This window comes from Acomys minous (genome assembly GCF_964271855.1).
Source record: "Acomys minous genome assembly, chromosome: 14".
Classification (NCBI taxonomy): Eukaryota; Metazoa; Chordata; class Mammalia; order Rodentia; family Muridae; genus Acomys; species Acomys minous.
In genome coordinates, this window is record NC_140496.1 from 88848950 (window position 1) to 88868596 (window position 19647).

Consider the following 19647-nt stretch of genomic DNA (forward strand, 5'->3'; position numbering starts at 1 on the left):
TGTGTGTGTGTGTGTGTGTGTGTGTGTGTGTGTGTGTGTGTGTGTAATCCACACACAAAGAAGCCTATATATAGTGTACCTGAACAAGGCTGCTTGCTAAAGCAAAATTTGGCGGGCTTGTGAGAATTCTGTCTTCTGCATGAAGTCTTATGAATTAGTGGGATGCACACACATAAATATTTGACCGGTGCAAGCGCTCATGCCCCGTGATTCTCCCATATTGATTACCACTAATCTATCCCTTATGTCACTTTCCATTCCTGCAGAAATAAGATAGGTATGTGCTTGGAATAAATAGCCTTCTCCCCATTTGGAGACTGTGCAGGGTCTAGAGCACATTACATCCTTCCGTATAATGGAAGTACCCACACGCTGGCAATTGCTGTCTACAGACGTAATGAACCAAGTGGGAGGTAATGAGAAGTGACTGTCACGCCATCTCTGGGGCCCGGTTTCTACTGCTGCACAATTACACTGTGACCCCAGAGAAACCGAGAAGAGTGGAACATTCTCTCCTTTTCTAATGATCTTAAAACCAGCCTCAGCTTACGGTGTGCATGTGGAGGGGCGCAAGCTGCAGCATCAGTTTGGCAGTCCAGAGGATGTCCAGGGAAACGTATGCTTGCAACATGAGAGGCAGCTGTCCACATCTGCCCGCTCTTCCCTCAGTGCTGACTTGGCTTTTGCTGGAAGGATGTCGGCTAACTGGGATAGTCCTTTCCTACCGTCCCTGGTGCGTCTTTGGGGGTGCGGACTGTTTCTTCCGTAAGTGGAGACTGTCTGAGAGAAGGTGTTACACAGAGTCACACTTACGCCACAGAGATACATGTCTCAGCTTTAAAAGGCAAGAAAAGGCTTTTTTAAAATATTAAGTGCAGTGGCAGCAGCCGCTGGGCACTCACTTAGCCCTAATCCCGTCTCTGAACTTCATTTAGGAAGAACCTCGATTACAGCATCTTGGGCTGTTCTTTCTAGGGGTGAGTGGCAAGGATGAGGAAAAAAAAAGGCAGAGGGGTACTGGCTGAGTCAACTCCTCCAGCGAGAGTGTGCAGGAAGGTAGAAAGCTTTTAAAATTCCTTTCATTGTCTTCATTCTGCCCACGCTCTGGGGGAAGCCTGCCAACCGCTCCGGAGCAGTGAATGAGGACAAGCTGGGCTGCTTGTATTGCTCAGCAAGGGAAGAATAGCAGCATGGCTGGCTGCTGGCTGGACCACACCGCTCTCCTCTCTTCTGTGCCTCTGCCAGTAGGAAGCCCCCAGGTGGCATTAGGGAGAATTAGTGTGCAGATTACGGGGTCTGCTCATTTCTCACCACTTCATTAGCTGAAGGCTCAGCAGAGCTCTGCTGCCATTCACCTCATATCTGAGGTAAAGGGCCCCTCTCATCAGGGGAAGCCGAGTTCAATCTTGTTTTGCTGACAGGATTGTGACATTTTGGTCTCTCTCTCCCTCCTCAGCGTGTACTAGCGTGGGCTCTGACCTTGTTGATAGCAGCTGAGATCCTTGAATATCCTTGTGACATCTACCTGAAATCTTTTATGACAGGGTTTCAGGTTAGCAGAAAAAGGTAGAAAATGATCCTCTTTAGAGAATAGGTACAAAGATTTGCCATAAAGGAGGGAAAATGAAAGCAAAATATTAATGAAGTCCCTTTCTCCACTTTCTTCATAGATAGTACTTTTTGAGGAGTTACTATGTGCCAAATAATGTTCTTTGCATTCTTCATTAAATCCTGTTGTTTTTTATCTTACAGAGAAGGGAACTGAGGCACAGGATGGAGGAGGGAGCAGATTCCAAGACCAGGCTTTATGCACTAGGGCATTTTGCTTTACATAACCTCTTAGTTATTATTGGATCCATTTAATAAATAGCACGGAAATGCCACTGCCTTAAAGTCATTAATGTCATTTACTTTTCTAGAGTTCCTTACCCTTTGAGTCCTCTGACTTCCTGTCTGTCTTGTATATATGAATGAATCAAATGCAAGGCAGAGACCCATCATCGGAAAGTGAACTACACGTAGCTCCATAGCTGACAGAGTTTTCTCTACACAGGACCAGATAGCAACATATTTTAGGTTTTTCAGGTCCCATGGCCTCTGCCTGAGCAATGCAGAAAGTATCCATATACAACATGTACGTGAGTCACCACACCTGTATGCCAATACAATTGGAATGATAAACCGCAGATTGTATCTGTTCCATAGGCTGCCTGCCACAGAGGAAGAAAGAAGCAGATGTGGTGACTGCAAGTGGCCTGTGTGGTACTCCTTGTTCATGTCTATGAGGCATCTTAATGAAAGACAATCGCAGCACAGAGACCTGTGAGCACTTAGGAACTAAGTAAAAGGATTGTGGAGAAAGCGAAGGGTGAGCCTTTCCTGAAGTCTTGGTTGTATTTAATAAGTAGCTTATGCCTCCTGAATGGAAACTTTCTTTCTGATCGAACGGAGAGTCTCACACATGCACTTCATGTTCTTGCATGCTGTAAGCATGATGGAGAGGCAAGCTTTGATGGAAGACAAAGTCAGCAAGCTATGGTGAAGAGTGAGAGGAGGGGAATCCGGGCACTGTGTCGCCAACTCCAACACTCAGAAGATTCAACTACTGTCCTTACTCTTTACGTAGCTGTCAGCTGAATACCAGAAGACAACCATCAGAAGTTATTGACCTCTAGACGTTTTCCTGTCTTCTAGGTAGTTCAGAAAATTGTACTGAATCAGGTAAGAATTGTTTCTAATTACTTTCTTTCTCTTAGTATTCTTTTCTGTATAATACTCCAAGCAGAAAGGAGCAAAGCATTCTGCAGATGGGCACTCTCCAAATTTATTTACATGAACACACAAATACATTAAAGAAGGGACAAGAAAGAGCTGATGCTGGTATGTCGAGCTACTTGATTCTCTTTAATAGGTAGAGTTATATGTGATGATTATATTTTCTTCTCAAAGATTCTATGGAAGATTTATGAAAGTAGTCACAGAAAAGGACTAAGATGGCAGGGATACAGCCATGATGCTTTATCCTTGATGTCATCCCTGACGATTTACTGTTTTCCTCTTCCTCTTTCCGACTTGGCTTTCTAGGATCACTTACGATTTGGTTTCTAACGTCATTGTTTCTCTTTGATTATAAACACTAACTCTACTTTTTTCATCACAATATAATTTAGAGAATTGTGCTACAGGCATAACGCATATTCTAGATGTTTAAGTCTTATGGAACTAACCAATTGCCCTCTGCATTCACGCAGTTAGCCTTGTGAGCCACGTGTGCCAGTGGTTATTCTGAATGTTGTAAACTTAGAAGCAATCAAGACTGGGGACTTTGGCTTATCTCCTTTATTCCCATTTTCCCTGGGTTGCTATAGTTCTAGGCATTCTGTAAAAACCCAATATAAATGCTATTTTCTCCACAAAACCTGATGTTACACATTCCTAAAACTATTTCCACAGTCCTTTATATTTCCATGACAGCACAGCTTCGGTCTCTCTTTGGTTTTTCTCCCATGTGATGGTGAATTATACTGTCTAGAATGTGGGTTTACTCTGGAGGGTGACTGTGTCATTTTAATCTCTCTTTTCTATGTAGCTCCATGTTACTCTGTTCAACATGCTCTTCTCTGGCAACACTTCATCTAGACCGTCCATCATTTATTCCAGACCCCTTGCCATGTCTTGTCCTGGTATGTTCTTATCTTCTCTGGACTTTTTCAGGCATTCCTCCCACAGCTTTACTACTTAGCTTCTTCTAGGAGGCTGAAACCCTGTAGAATGACCCAGAGAATTTTTATATTGTATACTTATCAAAGCCTTAATTAATTTATTTAATAAGTAAGTGAAAAGTCTTAGGGAATATGCCTAGCAATGACTACTACATTAAGTTTAAGATGAGAAAGTAAGTGCTGTTAGCTACTGCTGGCATTAACTGAACCGTGGGAAAGGCACACACACACAGACGTGGCAGCTCTGCTGAACACATGCAAGCTTCTGGTCACTCAGGCCTTCTGCTTCTAGACCTCTATGGGTAAAGCAACCCCCACTCCTTTTAAGCAAGGGGAGAGTAGGAAAAACACAACTCCAAACTCAAGTTAGATCAGGAAGTTGTGTGGCAATTTCTGGAATGTCAAGAGTAAAAATAAGAAAGCAAGAATTAATCCTGCTAGCCTCAAATGAGAAGCTGTCACCATGAAAGCTGTAACTTTCTAAATGAATCTAACACCTCTGAAACTCCCACAACTATGCCAAGTATTTACATGTTCTCTCTGAACGTGGCATCTACAGCAAGCGGTTTTGGTCGTGAAGCACACCATCTGTGTGATTACCCAGCCCTTGCGAGAGTACTCTGAACCCCGCAGTTGTACAACAGACGCATTGAAATATACAGTCTTCCCACTCTCATGGTTCAGAACGGGTGTTAGAAAACAACCAGGCTCCTTGAGAACTCAGACTGCCTCTGACATTCTTCCAGACACCTTCCGTCGCCATCCTGCATGGAGTTCTGGAAGACAGCATCAGCCTAATAGATTTGCAAACCACAGGGCAGGTCAGCCTGACCCAGGCCAGCAGCAGCAGCTGCCTTCACAGTCATTAGTGAGTCAGTTAATGTGAGAAGTGAAATGAGATCACTCTTTAGCTCTCATTCAAGCGGAGGTCTGTGTCATCTGAGGAAAAAACAAGCCTGTAGGAGTCAGAGGGTGAATACTCCAGAGAAGGCAATAAAGGTAGTTTCACTGTAATTCAGCCTACCACACGGGTCCCTTGAAAACTAGCATTAGGCTGTAGTTTCTGATGGAGTGACAGAATCAAGGTTGAAGAATTAAGAAGCTAATTTTACAGTGCCATCAATGACTGTAGACTCATCACTGAGAAAGAGGGATATAGAAGGCTCCTGTGACAATTCCAAACCCCCAAAAGTAACAGCCTAGACAGAAAGCCATTGAAGAGAACTCTTAAAAATTGTGATAAGGATGCTGAAGTGTAGCTCCACAATTGATGGCTTCTGTCAGGGGTGTGGGTGGGGAAGGACTCAGTTTTTGTTAAGGGGCTGGCCTCTGGAACCACTGGAAGTTTCACCATGCTCCAGTGAGTATATACACAATTTAGACTTTTTTTTTGGTCGTCGTCTTCTTCTTCTTCTTCTTCTTCTTCTTCTTCTTCTTCTTCTTCTTCTTCTTCTTCTTCTTCTTCTTCTTCTTCCCCCTCCTCCTCCTCCTCCTCCTCCCCTTCCTCTTCCTCCTCCTCCTCCTTCTCTTCCTCTCCATTTCTTTCCTGTCAGTGAGAATAATAAGGAAAAATATCATAATTTCTTTAACTCATAATAGGTCAGAAACTAGCAACAAAAATTGGAATGTGAAGAGTAAAAATAGAGAAAAAAATCCTATGAGCACAAAACCAAAACAAACCCCTTAAACATGCTAAAGATATATTGATATGTTCTGGATCTGAGGAATAGTTCTTGGACAGGATAGATTCTACCTATTTCAGATGGGCAGGGAACAAATATGTCAGTTCTTCTTTTCCATCCATTGTTTTCAGTCTTCATAAATAAACCACATGGTCCCATGATTGTTAATACATTTTAATCATTGTGTATTATATGGACAGGATCTCTACATGAAAGATATGGACAGAGTCTCCATACCTATAGTGACTTTGTCTTGGAGAGACAACTTTGCTTGTTAGTAAATGAATGTCAAAATATTTAGCGTGATGTAATGTAATAACATTTTGTTTCAGATTTGCATTATGCCAAAAGACATTACAGGCCAGGACTGGCAAGGAGAACCACACAACTGGCCCTTTTGGGGCTGCCTCACAGAACACTAGAGAAACTGAGGGCTCAGTCTGGAGGGAGGTGAGAGTGCTTATGCCCAGTGGAACTGGGGACATCTGAGAAAGAAGAGAAAAAAGACGTTTGGGATTCTATGCTTAGGAATTTCACCTACCGAGTTTTTATTGTAAGTGAAATGACACTGGTAGAATGTTTAACTACATCTTAGTTGTACTGTAATCCGAAGGGCATCTACATGTACTTTCTGAGGAACTGCAATCAGTTCTTGGAATAATCTGAAAGTTTATTTAGGCACTCAGGCAATTTTGTCAATACTCTGCATTTCCAAATTAATTAAATCAATTTCTGAGAAAAAGCAGCAAAGAAAAGGATTGGTTTTCCCTCTTTAGAGCTATTCCTACTTGGATGTCTATGTCTCAGCATGGTTTAGGGACCCACTAGACCACTGCAGCAAAGGTCACAGCAGTTTTGATGTTTCTTTTGTGCCATTTGGATCTGATCATTAAACACTGGCTAATAATTACCACCACCCCTTATTTAATCTCATGATTGAAAAAAATTCCAGAGTCAATATTAAGTAGAGGACAAAGGACCGTTGCTAACAGTAGAAGAAAGGTGTCCAGGGCAGTGTGCGTGTGTGTGTGTGTGTGTGTGTGTGTGTGTGTGTGTGTGTGTGTGTGTGTGTGCGCACGTTGGCATAATTCTTTCAGCTTTCTTCAGATGGAAGATGTTCACAGTGGCAAAGGCAATATAAATTCAAGGGCAGGGAAGATACAGATTATCAATGTTTAGGAAAACATTGCAGTTATGGTATGGGAATTAAAGTCCCAGCCAGCCTTGCTGACTAAGATTCTGATAGAGTGCTTGTTTTCTTACCACGTTGTAGTTCCTGTTTGTGATGAGTGTTTTGGCAGAATTCTGTCAAGTAGTGCATGCTAATTAGTGTAGTTTAAAGGGAGGCAGTAAAATAATTCTACCTCCAATGAGAGAGTCATAACACAGTGGGTATTTTGGGTATCATTAGGAAAACTTAATAATGAGATGATCTTGCAATGCAATTAAACTTGAAAATGTTGTTTTTGGAAAACTTCATAATAATAAATTACCAAATTTTCTTGAGGTTTGAAAAACTTTTTTTAAGCTAACACTTGTCTTATCACATGTTCATGAAATAGTTAATGAGACCAATGTTTTGATGAGGAGGAAGTTAGGATATAATGTATATGGAAATTTTATAACATTGTTTAAGTTAAAGACAGAAATAATGAGAACTTCCAAGCCTGCTCTACTAGATCACACTTTTTCCTTTTTAAATCTCAATTTAATTTAAAAAAACGGGTATAATAGAAGGCCATATGTAACAGACAAAAACAAAGCTCAATTTGATCTAAATGCTTAGGATCTCTAGTCATCCCACAGTGGGAATTCTACAGTTACTAAAGAGAGTCTTTGCTTGGGTTCATCTTTATTGATCTTCTATGCAGTGGAGGATATGCACTGAGTACTTTCAAAGTAAGAAAAAAGATAATTTCCAGTTGTGTGGTACACTAGTGATGGATAGTTAACTGTATTGTATAGTGGGAAGACATGTTCATTAGATGTCAGAACTAATTCTGGATCAATTCTGCTATGAAGTGTTTTGGGGTTTGATTGTTTTGAGAGCCCTACCGTTCTCTTCTGGGGGCAGTGGTCATGTTAATTGTATCATGTAACTACTCTGTGGGCTGAGCTGGACTATTCCGTGAGACACACAGACATCTTCAGGCCCTCTTTCCTGTCTTGTTGAACAGTAGCATATTCATTCAAGTCCCGAGTAAAATCTTTGAAGTCACCTTGATTTGTTTCTCCTCTAAATCTAGACAACCAGAAATCCCTCACAATGTACTTCCTATCTACTCTCTTACTTCCATTCCCACTGTACATCATTTCCAGGCAACTACAGCAGCTGTTAACGAGTCACCCTGAGTTCCATCTTGTCACTTAAGTTATTCTCCAGCAGCCAAAATGATGTTTTGAAGACAAAAAATTAAAATTATGCCATCACCATGCTTAATGTTTAAAATTTCCAATAGGGCCTTGTACTATTCATACCCTGTGAGAAATGCCTGTAAAACGCTGAGGCCTGTGGGGTGCTTACCATGTCCATAGGGTCTTTGGCATTCCTTTTATGGAAGGAAATTGTTGAATTTTCTTCCCTTCGAGGAGGTCTAGCCTCAGTGCTTTGTTGGAATAATAGAAAGTAGCCAAAAGACTAAAGTTAATACTTCTTTGGCACACTGGGGAGAAGGCAGTCCGTAGGGACAGCCCCACCGTCAATTTGTGAGAAGGACAAGTCATACAGAGAGATGCTGGGGTGAAGTTTCAGGCTGCAAGGCCAAGTTCTGTGGGGGCAGTGGGAGGTATGCTGTATAGCTCCAGTGAAGCAGAAGGAAGTTTCCCAGAAGCCTTTCCATACACCTGACTTCCAACTGTGAGCAGCCTGGTTTAAGCTAAGTAGTCTGCAGGGGTGGCAGTTGGAGCGATATTTAGCTCTAGTGTCCTCTCATGCCCTAGAACTGCGGTGTTGCCTGTTTCCGAGTGTATTCCTTTCTGTTATCCCTCTTGCTTGTTTCTCTACAGGCTCTCCCTATTTAAAAACATACTCAGGCTCCTTCTCGTCCTGAAGCTCAAGTGAGCCTTTCAGGTCACTCTTTCTGAATCAGCCGCACTCCATTCGCATCATTGTAGTTTATCACTTTATTTTAATAATTGACAATTGACACGCATGGATATCATGTACTTTGATCGGTTCTGATGTTCATCCCCTCCCCCTTCAACTCCTCCCCGATTCCCACCATAATTATTCCTTCCCATTTTCATGTCGTCTTCTTTTTAAGCTAGAGTTCATTCCAGTGCTGCCAGCATGTGAACGGATACAGCGGCATCAGCAGGAGCGTGATAGGCTCTCAGACGCTGCATCACTAAAGAAAGTTGACTCCCCATTTCCCAGAATCCATCAGTTGCCAATGGAGCTCCGCAGCTCAAACGCCTTCACCATCCGTGCTGGGATTTTGTCTAGTTTCATCCCGTGCAGATCTTACACGTGTTGACACAGCTAGCTGCTATCAGTTTGGATATGCAATTTCCCCATTGTGTCCAGGAAACACTGTGTTTTCTGTAGTCATCTTCTACCCCTCCTCCAGTATTGATTCCTGAGCCTTTGGAGGAAGTGGTGGGATTTAAGTGTCCCAATTAGGGTTGAGAACGCTTTTCATCTTGACTGATTGTGGATTTCTGTGTTAATCACCATCTATGGCAAGATGAAGTTTCTCCTATGAGGTTTTAGAGATGCACTAACCAATGGCTATAGTGATAATCTTTAAGAGATGGTTTAATAATATGTCTATTTAGTAATATCCTATCCCATAGAGCCTATGACCTACATAGGCTTGGTTTGGGGGCCCTGTTAATGGTGCCAGGCAAGAGTTTCGCCTTGTAGACCTATCTTCAAATCCAACCAGAAATATGGTGGTCACTCTCATGACACTCATGCGCCAGAGGAGATACCTTGACAGGTTGGTCATTATTGCAGCTTGTAGGGCTTATGTTCCCACTGGATAGTATTACTCAGTTTTAAGTTGGTGCCAACCTTATTTCTCCATGTCCAGTGACGAAAGTCTGGGTTATCTTCAGCAAGATCATTTTACTATCATGTTCTAGAAGGCAAACAACCATCAGAAATGATTCCTCCCAAGTGTTTGTTTCCCATCTTTTCTTTTGCTAACTAGGATATAAACACTTTTCGATAAGGGTATATTTCTTCTTCTTTTTTTTCCATTGAAGATTGAACCTAGGACTTCATTCATAATAATCAAAGGGCCTATCATCGAGATACATCCCCTAGCGAGACCAGGGTCTTATCTGCATCTTTTGTAAAATGCTTTGAAAATACAATGCACGTCTTCTTTTTCTAGTTACATATAAAAGTGTTTCAAACCTACAGGACTTCATCATTATTGCAACCATCCTTGTCCTCCCCCTTCCTACTGTTAGCACTACCAACTCATGGAAGAAACCATTGAATTCTGGAAGAAACCAGACTAGGCTGTCCTTAGACATATAGCAGTCAGATAGGCCAGTAAGGTAGAAGAATTAGAAATATCCCGTGATAACAGCCTTTCAGTTCACTTGAGTCAATAACATCTGTACACTCCCATGTTAAGATCTCTGTTAGAAAACTGACAGTTTAACTGTACTATTTTCCTATTCTTTCTTGGCTCGTGTCTCAGTATTCAGCATGTCCTTTAGCCACAAAATAAGAAGGGCCTTCCTTTTTACGTTTGTCCAGCCACAAAGTCTTGAAGTCTTGGAACAGCACCCATTAGAATGTCAAGTGTGTTAATCATTTTGTGAGGAGACACTAGCCCATTTCAAAGATGAAGCAGTAAGTTCACAATCTAATTAATGTAAATTTTTGTTTTTATTTTATCTTCTAGCAATCACACGTATTAATATATTTATGCTACTGAAGAGATGAACAAAGCTAGATTAACTTGTAGAAAGACTACCACTAAAGGAAAATTTAAGAGAGGTTTAATTTGATTTAATTTCTATAAACTTATTCTCATGACAAACTATATAATTTTTAACATACACCATGAGAGCAAGTAAAAGATACCCGTGTGTTGTGTGTGTGTTTCTATCATACAATGTAGTTAGCCACAGAAACTCGCTGACTAGCAAGAAATTGGAATGTTAAAACAGAAATCCAGGCGTTGACATTCCTAGAATCTCCAAAGCTGTCCCTCATCCTCTCCTCCATCTGCCTATCGAACATGACTGTCTGAAATAACTAATCTGGTAGACATATTTTAGAAGAAATTATGTGGACTTGTTTCCCCCCCCCCCCCACTCTAATAAATTCCGGTCTTAGGCAGTGTTTTTGTTATGAGTCTCTGTTACAGCTTTAAAAGCCAAAAGAAAGATGGAAATGAATATACAAAAATGTAACTTAAAATGCAAATATAGTTTCTTCAGGAAAACAGCAGAGTCTGATTATAGGTTTGTTTTTTTTTCACGGAGGCTCAGTTGCCAATATTGTTGATACCTTGCTCCTGCTGGGAAAGCCCAGCCTGCCCACAGCTGCAATGCTTTTTGTGCCCTCTCTGATAAAATATGCTAACTTAAGAAAACCCCAGCCCCAGTCACAGAGATCGACTGGTACTTACCTCATAGAGTAGCATGCTGAAAAGCCATCATGTGTGACAGCATGATTGTTAATTCCTAAGACATCCTTAGATTAGTAATAGTAGTTGCATATTTTAAAGGAAGGCTTGTTAATCTATATTCCCCAAGAGGTGGTAGTATAGGTTAAAGAGAAATCAAGCCCTCAATAAAGGACACCATTTGTGTATTCCTTTATTGCCTTTCATGTACCAGGCTGCATGAGTGCTTTATCTAACGATAAAGGGGGCAATTACAACTTTTTTTCAGCCTTTAACACTGTTATAACTGGATAGTGTGAGATTGTGCTTTCGGTGAGATTGAGAAAGATTGGAGTAGAGTCTGGTCGCTGTGGTAAAATCTTAGAGCTTGCTCATAAGAAACTACAAAGTCATGTCTGGACCTGGATTTTCACTCTGTCTTCCTTTTCTGCAAGTGAGTGCATGTTACTAAAGTCAATGTTTGGTTACGTGAAGTGGGCAGGTATGTACATTGGGATGCTTGCTCAAGATATCATTGAATGTATTAGCGAGCTAGAGTGGGTTTACCAAATAGCATACGCACGAGAGAAAACTTAGATCCAAAAATTAAAATTTGTTTTATTTTATTTTATTTATTTTTTATTAATTTATTCTTGTTGCATCTCAATGGTTATCCCATCCCTTGTATCCTCCCATTCTTCCCTCCCTCCCACTTTCCCCTTATTCCCCTCCCCTATGACTGTTCCTGAGGGGGTTACCTCCCCCTGTATATGCTCATAGGGAATCAAGTCTCTTTTGGTAACCTGCTGTCCTTCCTCTGAGTGCCACCAGGTCTCCCCAGGAAACTGGGACAGAGGGGGAGGACATCATATTGGGACTCTAGATGAGAGAAGCATGGGAGAATAGCAAAGTAGAAGGATCTAGAGGGTCCTAGAAACCTATAAGTAGAACATTATGATAGGCAGATTTGGGCCCAGGGCCCAAACTAAGGCACCAGCCAAGGCCAATACAGGTGGTAAACTTTAAACCCCTACCCAGATCTAGCCAATGGACAGGACATTCTCCACAGTTGAGTGGAGAGTGGGATATGACTTTCTCAAAAATTAAAATTTGGATTATTTTTTTCCTGTAATCTTTTTTCTTTTTTTATTACTTTTTTATTAATTTATTCATATTACATCTCAATGGTTATCCCATTCCTTGCATCCTCCCATTCCTCCCTCCCTCCCATTTTCCCCTTATTCCCCTTCCCTATGGCTGTGAATGAGGGGGTCCTCCCCCTGGATATGCTAATAGAGTATCAAGTCTCTTCTTGGTAGCCTGCTATCCTTCCTCTGAGTGCCACCAGGTCTCCCCATCCAGGGGATGTGGTCAAATATGGGGCACCAGAGTTCGTGTGAAAGTCATACCTCACTCTCCACTCAACTGTGGAGAATGTCCTGTCCATTGGCTAGATCTGGGTAGGGGTTTGAAGTTTACTGCATGTATTGTCCTTGGCTGGTGCCATAGTTTGAGCAGGACTCCTGGGCCCAAATCTGCCTATCATAATGTTCTTCTTGTAGGTTTCTAGGATCCTCTGGATCCTTCTACTTTGCCATTCTCCCATGCTTCTCTCATCTAGAGTCCCAATAGGATGAAATTTAGACTATTTTAAGGTGGTTTTAGATAATGTTTTTTCTTTCTTTCTTTCTTTTTTCAAGCCAGGGTTTCTCTGTGTAGCCTTGGCTGCTGTAGACTCGCTTTGTAGACCAGGCTGGCCTCAAACTCACAGGGATCCATCTGCCTGCCTCTGCCTCCCAAGTGCTGGAATTAAAGGGGTGCGCCACCGCACTGGCCTCCATGGTTTTAGATCCTAAGTGTAATCCATTCTCCATTAAATATGCTAATTATGACCACAGACCCCCCCCTCAGACAAAGGGTATTATTCCTAACTTTATGAACTCAATTGATGGTGTTCTATCAGTGCTTTATATCATTTGTGCCTCTTTATTGCAGATGCCACTAGCTTATACTACAGTTGAAATAGAAGCAAAGGGAGTTTGGAAACAAAAAGTTGGATGACCTCAGGACATCATGTTGCCCCAGGTGTTCACCCAGATGCTGAACTTTAGGGTATGTGGATCCCCCATGATGGAGGGAAAACAAGCTATCTAGTGAAGCCTTTTAAAGCACTGGAGTTGGGAACTACCTGTTGTGTTATATTACTTTGCACTTGTTGCCTTCATTGCTGTGAAGAAACACCATGACCACAGCAACTCTCATAAAGAAAAACCTTTAATTGCGGCTCGTTTAAAGCTTCAGAAGATTAGTCCATTATCATCGTGGTAAGAAGCATGGCAGTGTGCAGGCAGACATGACTCTGGAGGAGCCAAGAGTTCTACATCTTGATTCACAGGCAGCAGAAGGCATCTGTCATACTGGGCATAGCTTGAGCATATATCACCTCAAAGCCCTGCCCCCACTGTGACACACTTCCTTCAATAAGGTCATACCTCCCAGTAGTGCCACTCCTTATGGCCAAGCATTCCAACACATGAATGGGGGGGGCATAACTATTCAAACCACCACACCTGTCTATATTTCTTCCCTTAGGCTTTATCCTTACTGAATGAATTATGTCTTTTAACTACACATGTACTTTCAGTTGTAGAGCAGAGTCCCTCATTTAACTGTCTGTTACCTCACTCAAGAAAGCCCATCATCCTTTTTGCAAATGTGATGTGTTGGAGGAGAGGAGATGACAAGTATGTGAAGGTGGAGGCAGGGGGATATGGGTTTCCTTCTGAACTTGGTGAGAAATGCCACTGCAGCCACAGGAAGAACACATTTTAGAATTGTTTCACAGGCATCCATCCTTCACACAGGAGTTGTAATAATATTTTACCCAAAGAGTCAAACTGTCCTGGGTCTCCTCATGCAGAACACTTTTATTTTCTTCATAATTTTTAATCCAACTTTTTGTCTTTTGGAAAGAAATTGAACTTTGAGGTCTCCGCTTTAGAAATTGCATGCTCAAACATTCTTAGAAAATAACACCTTGATCCTATCAGTCAAGCTATTTTTTAGTAATTATTTTTGACTGATTATTTAATATTACTTTTAATTTAATTTATTTTATTTTTTGCACTTTCTTTTATTACTTTTAATTAAATTTTTTCTTTTTTCTTTTTTATCAAATGTTTTACATATGCATTTATATTGTTACACATATATACACTAAACTACCTACAGCAAGAAGAACCATGAAACAATCAGGAATTATAGAAATGTTACCTTCATATTGTTTTGCCTGTTTGTATTTGACAACCTTGAAGAAAACATATTTCCTATCTTGGTGAGTCTAAAATCCTGAATGTAAATCAATATCTATCATATCTCATCATTATCAAATTAAAACATTTATCTAGACCTAGAAACAGCTTAACCCCTGAACAACTAAGTTTAATTGTAAAACTAAACTATCTTGTCTTCAATTCTATCAGAGCTCAGGTTTTAGACCATTTTTACAAACATATGCACATCATTATTATGTCTTATTCATGTTTGCAAACCACTCACCTCTCCTCATCCACCCTCTTGTGCGCTCATTGAGCTACTGACTCCTTATAGCTCTTCTACCTTTATATTGAACATATGCATATGACAGAAAGTGAGTGAGTGATGTTTGTCCCCCTTCCGGTCAGCCTTCTGTTCCTCTCTCTTTATCCCCTTAGACTAATTTTTCTCCCCTTGAAGTCCATTTTTAAATTTTTCATGTGATTTAAATATGCATATTAAAATGTATATTAAATTTTGTATCAAATTTAAATATGTATATTAAAATTTAAGTGATACAAAAGAAAGAAAACAGGCCATATTTTTCTGTGTCTAAATATTTTATATAACATAATGGTATACAGGTGCACCCATTTCCTTGCAAGTCTCATGATTTCACCTTTCTTTACAGCTGACTAAAAATCCATTGTGAATATGTATGTATGTATGCATGTATGTATTATGTATGTCACATCTTTATCCATGCACCTGTTCTTCGATACCTAGGTTAGCTCTGTAATTTGGCTAGTATTGTCAAATTTTAGTCACTTTCATAAATATTTACTTAAACATTTTCCAAAACAAAAAATGATAAAATATCTACCCTTTCAGTGTCATCTCAAGTAGTTGTGACCAGGGCAACTTTTAAAAAGTAAGATGTGGCTTGTATATAGAATTTTGGTTGGAGCTGCTAAACTGGTTTGGGACAGTTTTAAGCATCCTTTCACCTCTGCCTGGAAAGACTTTCAGACACATATGCCATTAGTGTTGAAAAATGAGCAATGGGAAAGTCATTTGTACACCAATAGTACAGTACTCCAGATGTTTCTGAAGATGAGTCACTAAATCACTCGACTGCTGTGATCCCAGTATTTTGCCCCTTGCTGGCATCATGGCCCTGGAAGTTTATTTCTACCTTGGGAACCCAAAAGATTCTGGAAACATTGGTTACATATTATGAACTTTTCAGGACAAATTCACCAAGGCGAAAAGTGTTCCTGTATAGATGCTGCAGCCTTCCTACTTCACGTGTATCGGGAGTGCTCCACAGGCATCACAAAGCTATGGATTAACCATCAATTTGATTAGATGGTAGCAACAGAGCTCTTGGCTGGTCAGTTCTCAACCTGAAACCAAGGGTTCAGTTCCACCAACAGCCACAGCTCTGCTCTCTCTGCCAGAACATTGAATTATTCATGGTACAACTGGCAGAATTTGGCTCTAGGTCGGTTGTCAGTCCAAACTCAATTACTATATCTACCAAGGTCATAGGCACTGCCTCTCTTATATGCAGGCAATGCTCTACAAGAATAGTACTAAACAGCATAAACCAATTTATACTTTTGCTAAGAAAACAGCTCCACCCACTGCAGAAATCTTCACCTGTCTCTGTTATTTGTCAGGTGAATAAATTCTGGCCAGAAGTAACAGCAAGAATGGGAGCTCTCGAATCTTCGGTTTCATCAGCTAATTTGGCCAGCCACAGGGTTCAAAAAGCAGACATTTGGCAAATAACTCCTTATTTTTAATCGAAACCATTAGTACCTTTGATAGGGTGAACCAAAAAAAGTGAGAGAGAACTGGTCCTCACTGTAGAAGGATATGAAAACTGAAAGAGCTTCAGCTGAATTTATCAGAGAATTTCTACAGCTTATTGCAAGAAGAATCCAAACCTTTTCCACCAGCATCGCTATCATCACAGTCATCATAGAGAGTATAGGGAAAGAATTAAACAGTAACCTGAAGACACCCCCCACCCCCCACCCCGTGCCGCCCCAGCTCCTGTAGGAGAACCAGTGCGGCTTGGCATTGATGTCCTCAGAATCTTGTGACTGAGTCCACTTCCACAGCAATATATGTGAACAGGAATACTGAGCAAGAAGGGAGTGATTAGTCCTCAGTGAAAGTCTACCGAGTTGCAAGGAAAAAACATTTCACCTGCTGCAAGAGGCACACCTTTAATCCCAGCATGTGGGAGGCAGAGGCAGGCCAATCTCTATGAGTTCAAGGCCAGCTTAGTCTACAGAGCAAGTCCAGGACAGCCGAGGCTATGCAGAGAAACTCTGACTCAAAAACAAAACAAAACAAAACAAAACAAAACAAAACAACTCTTTCCAATGTGTAAACATGTTTTAATGGCTGGATTCTGTCTGCGTGTTATCCATGAAGGTATAGTCCAATTGGAACTTCCTAAATATGCAGATAAAATGAATGGGGAGGGATGTTGGAATTTAAAGCCTGAATCTTATCGAAGGTATAGGAGGCTTATTTAAGAGACTATGAATTATCTCCCAAAATAGTTGCAATATTTTATAGTACCACCAGCAGTGCATAGACCTTCCATTTCTTTACATTCTCACAACATTTAATAAAGTAAGTTGTAAGATTTTACTTAATCCAAGAGGTATGCAATGGTTTTTCATTGCCACCTTAATTTATATTTCACTAACTGTCAATTAATGACATTGAGAATCTTTTTTCGATATTATTTTTTTATTAATTTATTCAGATTACATTTAAATTGTTATTCCCTTGCTTGTCTCCTCCCATGCTTCCTTGCCTCCCTCTTTCACCTTTTTTGCCTCCCTTATGTCTGTGGCAGAAGGGGACCTCCTCCCCCACCAAATGGTCACAGCCTATCAAGTTTCATCTTGGTAGCCTGCCTATTCTTTCTCTGAGTGCCACTAGGCCTCACCACCAAGGGGAAGTGGTCAAATATGGGGCACCAGAGTTCACGTCAGAGTCATTCCCCACTCTCCACACAACTGTTGAGAACGTCCTGTTCATTGGCTAGATCTGAGTAGGAGTTCAATGTTTACTGCATGTACTGTCCTTGGTTGGTGCAGTAGTTTGACCAGAACCCCCTGGGTCCAGATCTGCCCGTCATGATATTCTTCTTGTAGGTCTTTAGCACCCTCTGGATCCTTCTATTTCCCCATTCTCCCATACTTCTCTCACCTAGAGTCCCAATATGAGGTCCCCGCATCTATCCCAGTCTCCTGGTAAGTGAAGGCTTTCATGGGACATCCCATTTGGGCTGATGTTCAATTAAAAGTGAGTATATACCCTGTGAGTATTTCTAAGTCTGGGCTAACTCATTCACTACAATCATTTCTAGTTCCATCCATTTGCCTGCAAATTTCAGGATTTTCTTTTTTTAAGCTTTCTTTTTAAAATTAGTTTAGTCAGATTACAACTCAATTGTTATCCCAGCACTTGTATCCTCCCATTCCTCCCTTCCTCCAGCTTTCACCCTATTCCTCTCCCCTAGATCTAAGACCAAGGGGGACCTCCTCCTCCACTGTATTGTCATAGCCTATCAAGTCTCATCTTGGTAGCCTGCTTGTTCTTTCCTTGAGTGTCCTCAGGCATCCCCACCAAGGAGAGGTGGTCAAATATGGGGAACCAGACTTCATGTCAGAGTCAGTCCCCACTCTCCACATAACTGTGGAGAATGTGCTGTGCATTGGGTAGATCAGACTAGGGGTTCAATGTTTACTACTTGTATTGTCCTTGATTAGTGCAATAGTTTGAGCAGACCACCCTGGGCCCTGATCCACCCATCACGATGTTCTTCTTGCAGGTTTCTAGGACCCTCCGGGTCCTTCTATTTCCCCATCTCCTATATTTTTCTTACCTAGAGTCCTAGTAGGATGTCCTCACATCTGTCCCAATCTCCTGGTGAGTGAAGACTTTCATGGGACATGCCTTTTGGGCTAGTGCCCAATTGTAAGTGAATATATACCGTGTGAGTCTTTCTGCTTCTGGTTAACTCACTCATTATGATGATTTCTAGTTCCACCCATTTGACCACAAATTTTAGGATTTCCTTGTTTTTAATAGCTGAGTAGTATTTCACAGTGTAAATGTGCCACAGTTTCTTTATCCATCCTTAAACTGAGGGACACTTAGGCTATTTCCAGGTTCTGGCTATTATGAATAAAGGTGCTATGAATATGGTTGAGCATATGTCCTTATTGTGTGGTGGAACATTTTCTGGGTATATTCTAAGGAGTGGAATAGATGGGTCTTGAGGAAGCCCTATTCCCAGTTTTCTGAAAAAGTGCCAGATAGATTTCCAAAGTGGTTGTACAAGTTTGCATTCCCACCAGCAATGAAGGAGTATTCCTCTTTCTCTACATCCTCACCAGCATGTAGTGTCGCTTGAATTTTTGGTCTTAGCCATTCTGATGAGTATAAGATGGAATCTCATAGTTGTTTTCATTTGAATTTCTGTGATGACTGAAGACATTGAGCATTTCTTTAAGTGTTTCTCAGCCATTACATATTCCTCTGTTGAGAATTCTCTGTTTAGTTCTGAGCCCCATTTCTTTCTTTTTTTTGCAATGCAAATTTCTTTTTATTTTATTTTTTATTAATTTATTCTTGTTACATCTCAATGGTTATCCCATCCCTTGTATCCTCCCATTCTTCCCTCCCTATTTCCCCCTTATTCCCCTCCCCTATGACTGTTCCTGAGGGGGACCTCCTCCCCCTGTACGTGCTCATAGGGTATCAAGTCTCTTCTTGGTATGCTGCTATCCTTCCTCTGAGTGCCACCATGTCTCCCCCTCCAGGGGACATGGTCAAAGGTGAGGCACCAGAGTACGTGAGAAAGTCATATCCCACTCTCCACTCAACTGTGGAGAATGTTCTGATCATTGGCTAGATCTGGGTAGGGGTTTAAAATTTACTGCCTGTATTGTCCTTGGCTGGTGCCTTAGCTTGATTGGGACCCCTGGGCCCAAATCTGCCTGCCTATCATAATGTTCTACTTGTAGGTTTCTAGGACCCTCTGGAAACTTCTACTTTGCTATTTTCCCATGCTTCTCTCATCTAGAGTCCAAATAGGATGTCCTCCCCTCTGTCCCAGTTTCCTGGTAAGTGAAGGCTTTCATGGGACAGGTCCATTGGGCTAATGTGCAGATATAAGTGAGTATATACCATTTGAGTCTTTCTGCTTCTGGGTTAACTCACTCATTATGATCATTTCTAGCTCAATCCATTTATCCAAAAATTTCAAGAATTCCTTGTTTTTAATAGCTGAGTAGTATTCCATAGTGTATATGTACCACAGTTTCTTTATCCATTCCTCTACTGAGGGACACTTAGGCTGTTTCCATGTTCTGGCTATTATGA

The 19647-nt window shown here is 41.1% G+C and overlaps 1 long non-coding RNA gene across 2 annotated transcripts in view; it reads left to right on the plus strand.

Annotated features, from left to right (window-relative positions):
- LOC311583560 overlaps positions 1-19364 on the plus strand; it is a 32471-nt gene extending 13107 nt beyond the window's left edge. Inside the window, exons 1-4 of one of the 2 annotated variants that reach the window (XR_014774579.1) lie at positions 1044-1367; positions 2206-2721; positions 12970-13086; positions 15912-19364. This is a non-coding gene — a long non-coding RNA (uncharacterized lncRNA). Of the gene's footprint in view, positions 1-1043; positions 1368-2205; positions 2722-12969; positions 13087-15911 lie in introns of those variants that run through there. The other variant, XR_014774578.1, reaches the window with a different exon arrangement.
- Positions 19365-19647: the final 283 nt, after the last annotated feature.